Genomic DNA, 9,451 nt, shown 5'->3' with positions numbered 1-9,451 from the left:
ACCACATGGCCCACTAGAATTAGAAGTCAAAAGGCAATGGAAAGTAGAATATCTTTGCTTTTTAACTAAGCAGGGATATCAAGTAGTGAAGGATTCTATTTATAAGCTGGGAGTCAGTGCAGAATTTCATCTTTTCACTTGGCTCACTCAGACGCTGTACTCTAAATCAGGCTGTGGGAGAGAAGCACCCACTTTTATTCTTCTCTACTCAGTTTGTCACATTTCTGGATCAGCATATAATAGATTGTTTAATCCTAGAAGTCCTGCTTCTCTACATCTCAGGCTCTTGCTTAAGGCTGAATTGAACTCTTCAAACTGGGTAAAATTTATCCCAACATGATTATGTTAGTCCTATAAGGAAGGCTGATATTTCACTGAAAAATTCTATGAATATCTTTCAAATATATATACATACATATATGCATATACATGATAAATATAAGTAATACAAGTAAATCTAGTAAAATTTACTATGAATTCTAATGATGAAGAATAACTGAATGAGCAGAAAGTATGTTTAGCTTTAAGGGACAAAATTGAATCAAGTAGCTTTGTTTTGAACTTGATATCTATACCAAGATTTTTTTTTTTTTTTTTTTTTTTTTTTTTGTATTTTAGGGAAGGGTCTATAGGGTGTTCAGGGTCTCACTACTAGATCAGACTCATAGTGATTTGCCTGTTTACAGCCTCCCAGGAGCTGGGATTACAGGCATTCACCACCACGCCCAGTCTCAATTGCCGTCTCAATGTGCCCCGGGGGTGGGACTGGCACGGCAGGCCTGGTGATTGAATGCCCAGCCCTTGTGCCTGCTTGCAGGCACTTTAATCCACTGAGCTATATGGTTGGCCCTACCAAGATTCATTTTAAGACTTTAAAATAATCTTAATAAATTGTTTTAATACGGAAGTGGTATGAAATCTATATTTCAAGGTAACTTTCAAGTGTGCAATGCTGGAACAAATTCTGTTCTAGCTTTCCTATATATGTTTGGTTATGATCCTAACGCAGATGTGGCCAGAAGGAAGAAAATTCTGTTGCTTTTTACACTTAATGCACTGGTCAGGAGGGACAAAAGGTCAAAGCAGTGACCTGCCTTTATTCATTTAAAGACTGGCAGGATGAGGGAGAATGGGGGATTTCAGAGTTGCCACATTCCCCGTCATTAAAGTAATTCATTTAATTCAAAGAGATATTAGCAATATTTTCTGATAATTTTATCTTTTTATTTCTCCCATTTATGTATTTGGTATAGAGTCTCACTATGCAGCTCAGACTCCTAGTGATCCTCCTATTTTCACCATTTGTAGCGCTAGGATTACAGGTGTGCCTCATCAATCCCGGACACAGTCACCGGCTCAGCACACCCACGGGCAGGGCTGGAGAAGCAGGGATCGAGCCCTGGTCCCTGTGCTTGCCAAAACAGGCACTTAATCTGCTATTTTATCTTAAATAACAGTTTTCAAAGAAAAATCAAATGTGTCGTAGTATTTCGACATCAAAATGCCTTTTCAAATGAAGGACGAATTTAAATGAATATCATTAATCTTTCCACAAAACAAAGGTAGAATTATTTTAAAACTATCATTTTGCAAATTTGTGAGGGTAAAGACTGTTTTTAATGTGAAAAAATAGTTCATAGGTCATTCAAGTAATGGCTGTCATCATTTTAACTTGCTTAAATGAGAAAATGGGTGTTGACAAAAATGTATCGTGACTTAATAGCTCTTTAAAATTGTATAATGTTAACTATCATGGCAAGAAAAACACATTTGTGCATCTGTGAGAGTGGTGTGTGCACAGCGTACGTGTGGATGTGCATGCAAACGCTGTGCATACACCAGCAGCTCTCACTGCGCACCTTCTCTTGGGAAAGGCTTGTAGTACTTTTGACATCCGTCGCTTCACAGGCCTCCACTTGTCCAGTCACTAGCATCGATGAGTAAGAACGTCAAGCAAGACATTATTTTGTTCAAATGTGGGAGTTTATTGGTTATATTTTGTCGTCCTGTGCCAAATGTAATAACGGCGTTTAGTGACTTGATGGAATTGGGCATGAAAGAAGACTTTCTGAAACGGCTTCTTGGGTTCACTGTGATTCACTGTAGTGCACAGCCTCGGCGTTCTCTTGCGGCGAGAGCCCAGAGCATTGCACAGTGATCTCAGATCATTGTAGTCGCTCAGTAAATGCTTTAAAACAACCACACACATCCCGTCAGTGTGCTGTGGTCGACTTACTAGCATTTTCAAAGCCTACAAGGAGAAAGCTGGGGAAGATCCCATACAGCCAGTTCCCCTGAAGGCCTTGCTTCATCGCTGTGCACCACTCAGTCCTCAGCAGAAGCTACAGTGAACTGAACACAGCAGGACTCAGTAAATAATTTAAAAAAGATAAGAAGGTGATTTTACTAAATTGACTACTCATTCTAAACTTTGATCTTCTTGAGAAAAATGCATTCAGATCAAAGCAAATATCATGGACATAATTAAAACTCAAAGATCAAAAATGTACTCGAGGTTATTAGACCATACGTTATTAGGATATAAATACCCCCTAGATGGTTGCATGGTGTGCTGTAGAAATTGGAAGAAAGCTCACATTTGCATATCAGTGTACAAAGAAGTGGTTATAAGGAAAAATCTGTATGTGTTACAAGTGAAAAAGAAAAATTCCATGAAAAACTATTGTTTAAAGACAAGAACTGGATAAATAAAAATGGTATATAGTTTAAAAAAAAGAAAAATACTTGTTTTATGCCATGCCTAAAATGTTTGATATTCAGACAGATAGTGAGGTTAAGCTCAACTGCCTAGGTTGTAGAGTAATAGCAATAAGCTTCTCTTCTGCAGAGTTAACAATCTAAGTTTGTAGATCAAAAATTAGAGAAAAAGAAGGGCTTCAAGGAAGCCAACATTTTGGCCCTAGCCTTTCAAGTTCAGTGAAGACTCAGGACATAGGAGAACCTGTACTGTAACATCATGTAACTCAGCTGTGCCCCAAATTTTCTGATCAAGGAGATTATGCAATCACAGAGGAAAGCAATTGATGTAGAGTGTGCCTACGGAAAGTCACTTGGAGAGAAAACATTCTCTCAGGCTTTCGCAGAGAGCAAATGGGCCATGCAATGGCTGTGACTCAACCACATGCCTCGCACTGACAAAGATCTACAAACTGCAGTACAGGGTTTCAGGATAAATCCTGAGGGGATTCAACTGACCTTATCAGATACAAAAGCTACATTCTGTTTATATAAGTCCTGCTTTATCTTAGTCTTAACCATCCAGCAGAAAGGTATAAAAGCAATGTATCAAAAGTAATGCCATACATATATGCTCAGCTGCAAAAGGCTCAAGTTAACAACTTCTGACACTGCCAGTCTCATGGAAAACCCACTGTTATTATGGACTACTGTACTATATTGGAATACTTTGCTGAATTCATGCATCTATAATATTTAAATGACAGTGGAATACCCTTCTCTGACAAAACTAAACTAAAAAAAGAGAATATAAATGAACGACCATTTGTATCTGTATATTCAAAATAGGATAGATATACCAGCTGCATTCTCTTAATTCAGTGAATGGAAAGATATGTTCTAATAGTGTTTGTAAGCAGAGTATCATGTCTGCATCTTCTACAATGAATAACCACTAAAACAACAATATGCAATGTATTAATTATTGAAACTGTCCTACTAATCGGATTTGAAACTGTCTCATTATTTGTTTCTCAATAAAATTATTTTTTTTTTTTTTCGGAACTGGAGATTGAACTCAGGCTCTTGTGCTTGCCAGAGAAGCACTTATTCCACTGAGCCATCTCCCTGGTCCCTACAATAAAATTATTTGTGCCTCCATTTTTTTTTTTTTTTGGCAGAACTGAGGATTGAACTCAGGTCCCAGAGCTTGCCAGGGAAGCACTTATTCCACTGAGCCATCTCTCCAGCCCTTCCTACAATAAAATTATTGAAAAAAATAAATCTTTTCAAGAAAGCCAAAAGTAATGAAATAAATGATTTTAGATATTAGCTGCTCTTGTAGTACCAAACTGGAGATTTAAAGTTATGCCTTAATTAAATATAGCTGAAATTATTAATATCAAAACACAGAAGAAAATCAACAGCTGTCAGAAAGAAAGAGCATATTAGTTACAGTGGAACAATAAACATATTTATGAGGAACTTGCTGAAAAGAAGATAATGAAGTATTATTTTAAGTATTAAAAGACCTTTGTTTCTAAAAAAAAAACCATTAGTTGATTTTAATCCATTTTAATCCAAATGTAAGGATACATTAAAATATTCCCAGGTGCACCATATTTCACAGATTTTAATACAAAGTCCCTGAAATTATGTGCTTTTTTTAAAGACATGGTTTCACTATGTAGTTCAGGCTGGCCTCAAGTTCTTGGCAATCTTCCCTGCCTCAGCCTTTGAAGTCCTAGGGTTACAGACATGTGCTACCACACCCAGTCCTAAAAGTATTCTTAAAGAAAATAATTAAGACAAATCAACACATAGATAGTCAAAGAGATACAGGAAGTAGCTGTTATGGCTTGTGTCTAGATGATCCACAAAAGACTCAGAGCAGCTTCAGAATGGCTTCAAATCAAGTGTTCTGTTGAACACTTGACAATCAGTTTCAGTGTTCTGTTTCCACAGTCATGGGAGGAGGGCTAGCCATGGGAGTGAACTGTAGTCAAGCAGCCATGGGTGGGCTGGTAAGAGATTCTCCTAAGTGATTTAAACTAAAGGATCAGCCCCATGCCCAAAGACCAGACTCAACTTGCATTCCTTTGGATTTGAAAGTTACATAATTGTTGTCTTTGCCATAATTCTACTACCTGCATCTCCAGCACATATCTCAGGTCTGATTGGCTTCTTTATCTACCAGCATGAACAGATAACATATTGTTTTGGTTACTGGCTGTTGTGGATTGCTAACTGATGGTCAACATGCTACAACCAGCTGAACTGAGCTAGCCTGGAGCTCAGTTTGAGAGGCCCACCGGAGGATTTTTTTTTTTTGGGGGGGGGAAGGGTCTACAGGATGTTCAGGGTCTCACTACTAGGTCGAACTCATAGTGATTCACCTGTTTACAGCCTCCCAAGTGCTGGGATTACAGGCACATGCTACCATACCCAATCTCAATTGCCATCTCAATGCACTCTGGGGGCAGGGCTGGCATGGCAGCCCCAGGGATCAAACCCCTGGCCCCTGCACTTGCTAACAGGTGCTTTAATCCACTGAGGTATTTGGCCGGCCCCCACCTGAGGATTGTTGCCAGCATTGTAAAAGGAAGAAGTGAGAAGCTGTTGAGAGTCTGTCAGAGAAGTTGTATGGAAAAGCTGTTGAAAGCTGCTGGTTCTCTTGGACTCTTCTGCTGGAGAAACTTGTCATGCTGGCTTTCCTAGTGAACTTGGTTATTCTTATCAGAGGAGGAGCTTGGGCCCTCTTTGTCACTGAGGATGGCTGTGGTTCTTTTCAGGAGAGCTCTGGACCTCACCTGGAGCATCACTTTCTGGATTCAGAGGGGAAGATGGTGCACTGCTTAGTGTTCTGGAGAAGTTTGTCAAGTTGGCTTTCCTGGTGGGAACTCAGCTTTCTTCATCATCAGAAGAGCTCAACACCTCACTCTTGCTAAGGATGGATGTGATAATTTGGGGGAAGTTCCACTTCTTACTTTGAACATTGCTTCCTGGTTCCAGTGCAGATCCTTCAACCTCTAGTACACATCTCTCTTCCTACTTTCACATACCTTCTATCTTCCACCACGGACATTTGGGCCTTCCCAGTGCAGATCTGTGAAACAGGCCTTCATGAAATATTTTTGTGGACTCTAGGCCACAAAACTGGACTCATGGGAGGCAATGTTATAAATTATAGGTCGTCAGCTAGACCCATGAATATATTATTGTGGGATCCAAGTCCTCAGCAGGATTCTTTGTTTTTCAGTATGTGGAAAGATTTCCTGCATTCTCTGTATATGGTTTTTGATGATTCATTCTAAAATAATCTTATAAAATGTGTCTTGTATTGTACTGCTCCTCTTGCAAAAATCCCTAGTCTATTTGACAGTGGTCCAATGTCAAAGACTACAAGAAAAATAACACAGCCAAATTACTGAGAATTTGTTTTGTTTTGTAGTTTTTTCTTTTCTTTTCTTTCCTTTTCAATTTCTAATTGTGTGTGTGTGTGTGTGTGTGTGCGCGCGCGCGTGCGTGTGTGTGTATTGTTTTAGTTTTCAGCTTGCTTTCTTTTTCTCTTCCTCCTTTTTTTCACCAGCTTTTTGGGTTTTGGGGAATTTTCCTCTGTCATTTTTATTCACTTCTTATCTCTTCTTTCTACCTGTTTTTGTTTGTTTCTTCTCAGTTTTGAATTTTCTAGTTTTAATTTTGCTTTATTTTTATACTACATAATTTTTTGATTCCCTTTATTTATTTAGTATTTCATTTCATTTTTAAATAATTTCATTGAGAAACAAATATAAATGAAACAGTTTCAAAACTGATTAGTAGGACAGTTTCAATAATTAATACATTGCATATTGCTTTCTTCTTAGTGGTTATTCATAGTACAAGATACAGACATGATATTCTGTCCACAAGCACTATTAGTACAAATCTTTCTATTCATTGAAGTAAGAGAAAGCAGCTGTATATCTCTCCTAACTATTTTGAATATACAAATACAAAACAGTCCTTCATTTGTATCCCATTTTTTGTTTAGTTTTTTTTTCCAAAATTTTATTGATAAACAGATAGCAATGAGACAGTTTCAAATCAAATCAGAAGTACAGTTTCAACAAATAATACACTGCATATATTCTTCTTAGTGATTAATTGCTGTACAAGATGCAGACTTGTGATCCTATTTACAAACACCATTAGAACAAATCATTCTATTCATTAAGAGAATGCAACTATATATCTATCCTAACCACTCTGAATACACAGATACAAAATGGACATTCATCTGTATACCCCATTTTTTCTAAGTTCTGTTATTGAATATTATAGGTGTGTAAACTCAGCAAAATATTCTAAAAGAGTCCAGTAGCCCATAATAGCATTGAGTCAACTGTTTAACTGGCAATGTCAGAAATTATTGACCTGAGTCCCCCACAGCTCAACTTAACAGCATGACTTTCCTTCCTATATTTCGTCTTCATACTTTTTTACTGGATGGTTAAGACCAAAGTAAAGCAGGACCTATGCAACAAGAGTTGTAGCTTTTTGGTCTGATAAGGTCAGTGAAATGCCCTCAGGATTTATCCTGAGATCCTGTACCTCAGATTGTAGAACCTTTGTCAGTGCAGCCATGTGGATGAGTCACGGCCATTGCTTGGCCAATATGCTCTCTGTGAAAGCCTGAGAGAGTGTCTTCTCCCCATGTGACTCTCCTTAGGCCCACTCTATGTCATCGATCACTTTCCTCTTTGGCCCCATAATCTTCTTGATCAGAAAATTTGGGACACTACCAAGGTACATGACGTTACAGTACAAGTTCTCATATTGTTTAGGTTTTTTTTTGATATAGGTATTCCATGGTCATTTAAATATTGTAGGTTTGTGAATTCAGTAAAATATTCCAATATAGTCAAGTAGTCCATATTAGTAGTGGGTTATGTGTAGGACTGGCAATGTCAGAAGTTGTTGACTTGAGCCTTTTACAGCTCAGCATATCAAGATGGCTTTACTTTTTATGCTTCATTTTTATACTTTTCTACTGGATGGTTAGGATCAAGATAAGGGGCCAGGGAGATGGCTCAGTGGAATAAGCACTTCCCTGCAAAGCGCAAGGGCCTGAGTTCAATCCCCAGTTCTGAAAAAAAAAAAAAAAGGCCAAGGTAAAGCAAGACCTATATAACAAGAAATGTAACTTTTTATCTGACAAGTTCAGTCAAATCCCCTCAGGATTTATCCTGAAACCCTGTAAAGCACTTTGTACAGTTTGCATGACTTTGCCCCTGTCATATTTCCTAGCTTTTCTCCTTGCCCTCTCTCCAATGTCTAATCCTTAAGTTCTCACTTTCTTTTTAATTGTGTCACACCTTTCTATTTTTATTTCTTCTTCTGAGTTCTTACACTAGGGAGACTATACGATATTTACACATGTGGGTCTGATTTATTTTACTTATATCTTCAAGTGGCATCCACTTCAATATAAAGCCTTTGAGTTCATCATTCTTTATAGCTGCATAATACTCCATTGTATAAAAATAGCACATCTTTTTCATCCATTCCTCAGGTGATGGGCATCTTTGTTATTTCCAAGATTTGGCTATCACAAATTGTGCTGCCATAAACATAGGTACACATATATCACTATGATATGGTGTTTTCAGTTCCTCCAGGAAAATTCCCAGTAGGGGGATAGCTGGTTGGAATTGGATTTCCAGTTCTAGTTTTTTAAGGAGTTTCCACACCGATTTCCATAATAGTTGCAGCAGTCTATATTCCCACCAGCAGTGCAAAAGGGTTCTTTTTTCCCCATAGCCTCTCCAACATTTGTTGTTGGTTGATTTGTTTATGATAGCCATTCTTTCTGGGGTGAGATCATGTCTCAGTTTGTTTTAATTTGCATTTCACAGATGACTAGTGATGTGGAGAATTTTTTTTCATATATTTATTTGCTTCTTTACTTTGATCCTCTGAGAAGTGTGTGTTCATCTCAGATGCCCATTTCTGGATTGTGTCTTTAAATTTTGGGGATGTAATGTTTTTATTTCTTTTTTATTGCCCCCAAATTTAATTCTGTTCCAACCCAAAGAAGGGAAAAAATTAAATCTTTAAAATAAAAATAAAAATTGTTCAAAACTCATGCCATTAAAGAGTTAATCCCCCTTCCCAAATTTTCTTATCAAAGAGATTATGAGGCCACAGGGGTAAGTGATCGATGATGCATAGTGTGCCTAAAGAGAATCACCTGAGAAAAAAAACTACTTTTAGGATTTCACATAGAGCAAATTGATCTAGCAATGGCCATGATTCAATCCAGCTGGCTGACAATGACAAAAGATCCACAAGGTGCTGTACATGGTTCCAGGTTAAATCCTAAGGAGGATTTGACTGACCCTATAAGAAAGAAAAGCTACATTTTTAGTTATATAGGTCTTGTTTCAATTTAGTCTTTACCACCCAGCAGAAAAATAAAACCACGAGGTATAAAAAGTAAAGCTGTATTAATATGCTGAGCTGTAAAGGGCTCAAGTCAACAACTTCTGAAAATTGCCAGTTCTGCTGATAACAAACTACTAATATGGATTATTGGACTATATTGTGTTACGCTGTTCAATTCAAGTACCTACATTATTTGGACTGGCATCAAGTATGAAAATGTCCTTTAAAAACTTTCCCAAATACAGCTTCTGTAACAGTAATGGAACACCCATCGGTGAATAAACAAAACAAAAAAGGGGGTAAAAATAAAGAAATGTTTTGTTGTTTT

Source organism: Octodon degus, unplaced genomic scaffold (genome assembly GCF_000260255.1).
Source record: "Octodon degus isolate 3935 unplaced genomic scaffold, OctDeg1.0 scaffold00084, whole genome shotgun sequence".
Lineage (NCBI taxonomy): Eukaryota > Metazoa > Chordata > Mammalia > Rodentia > Octodontidae > Octodon > Octodon degus.
Note: the sequence above shows the minus strand (reverse complement) of the source record.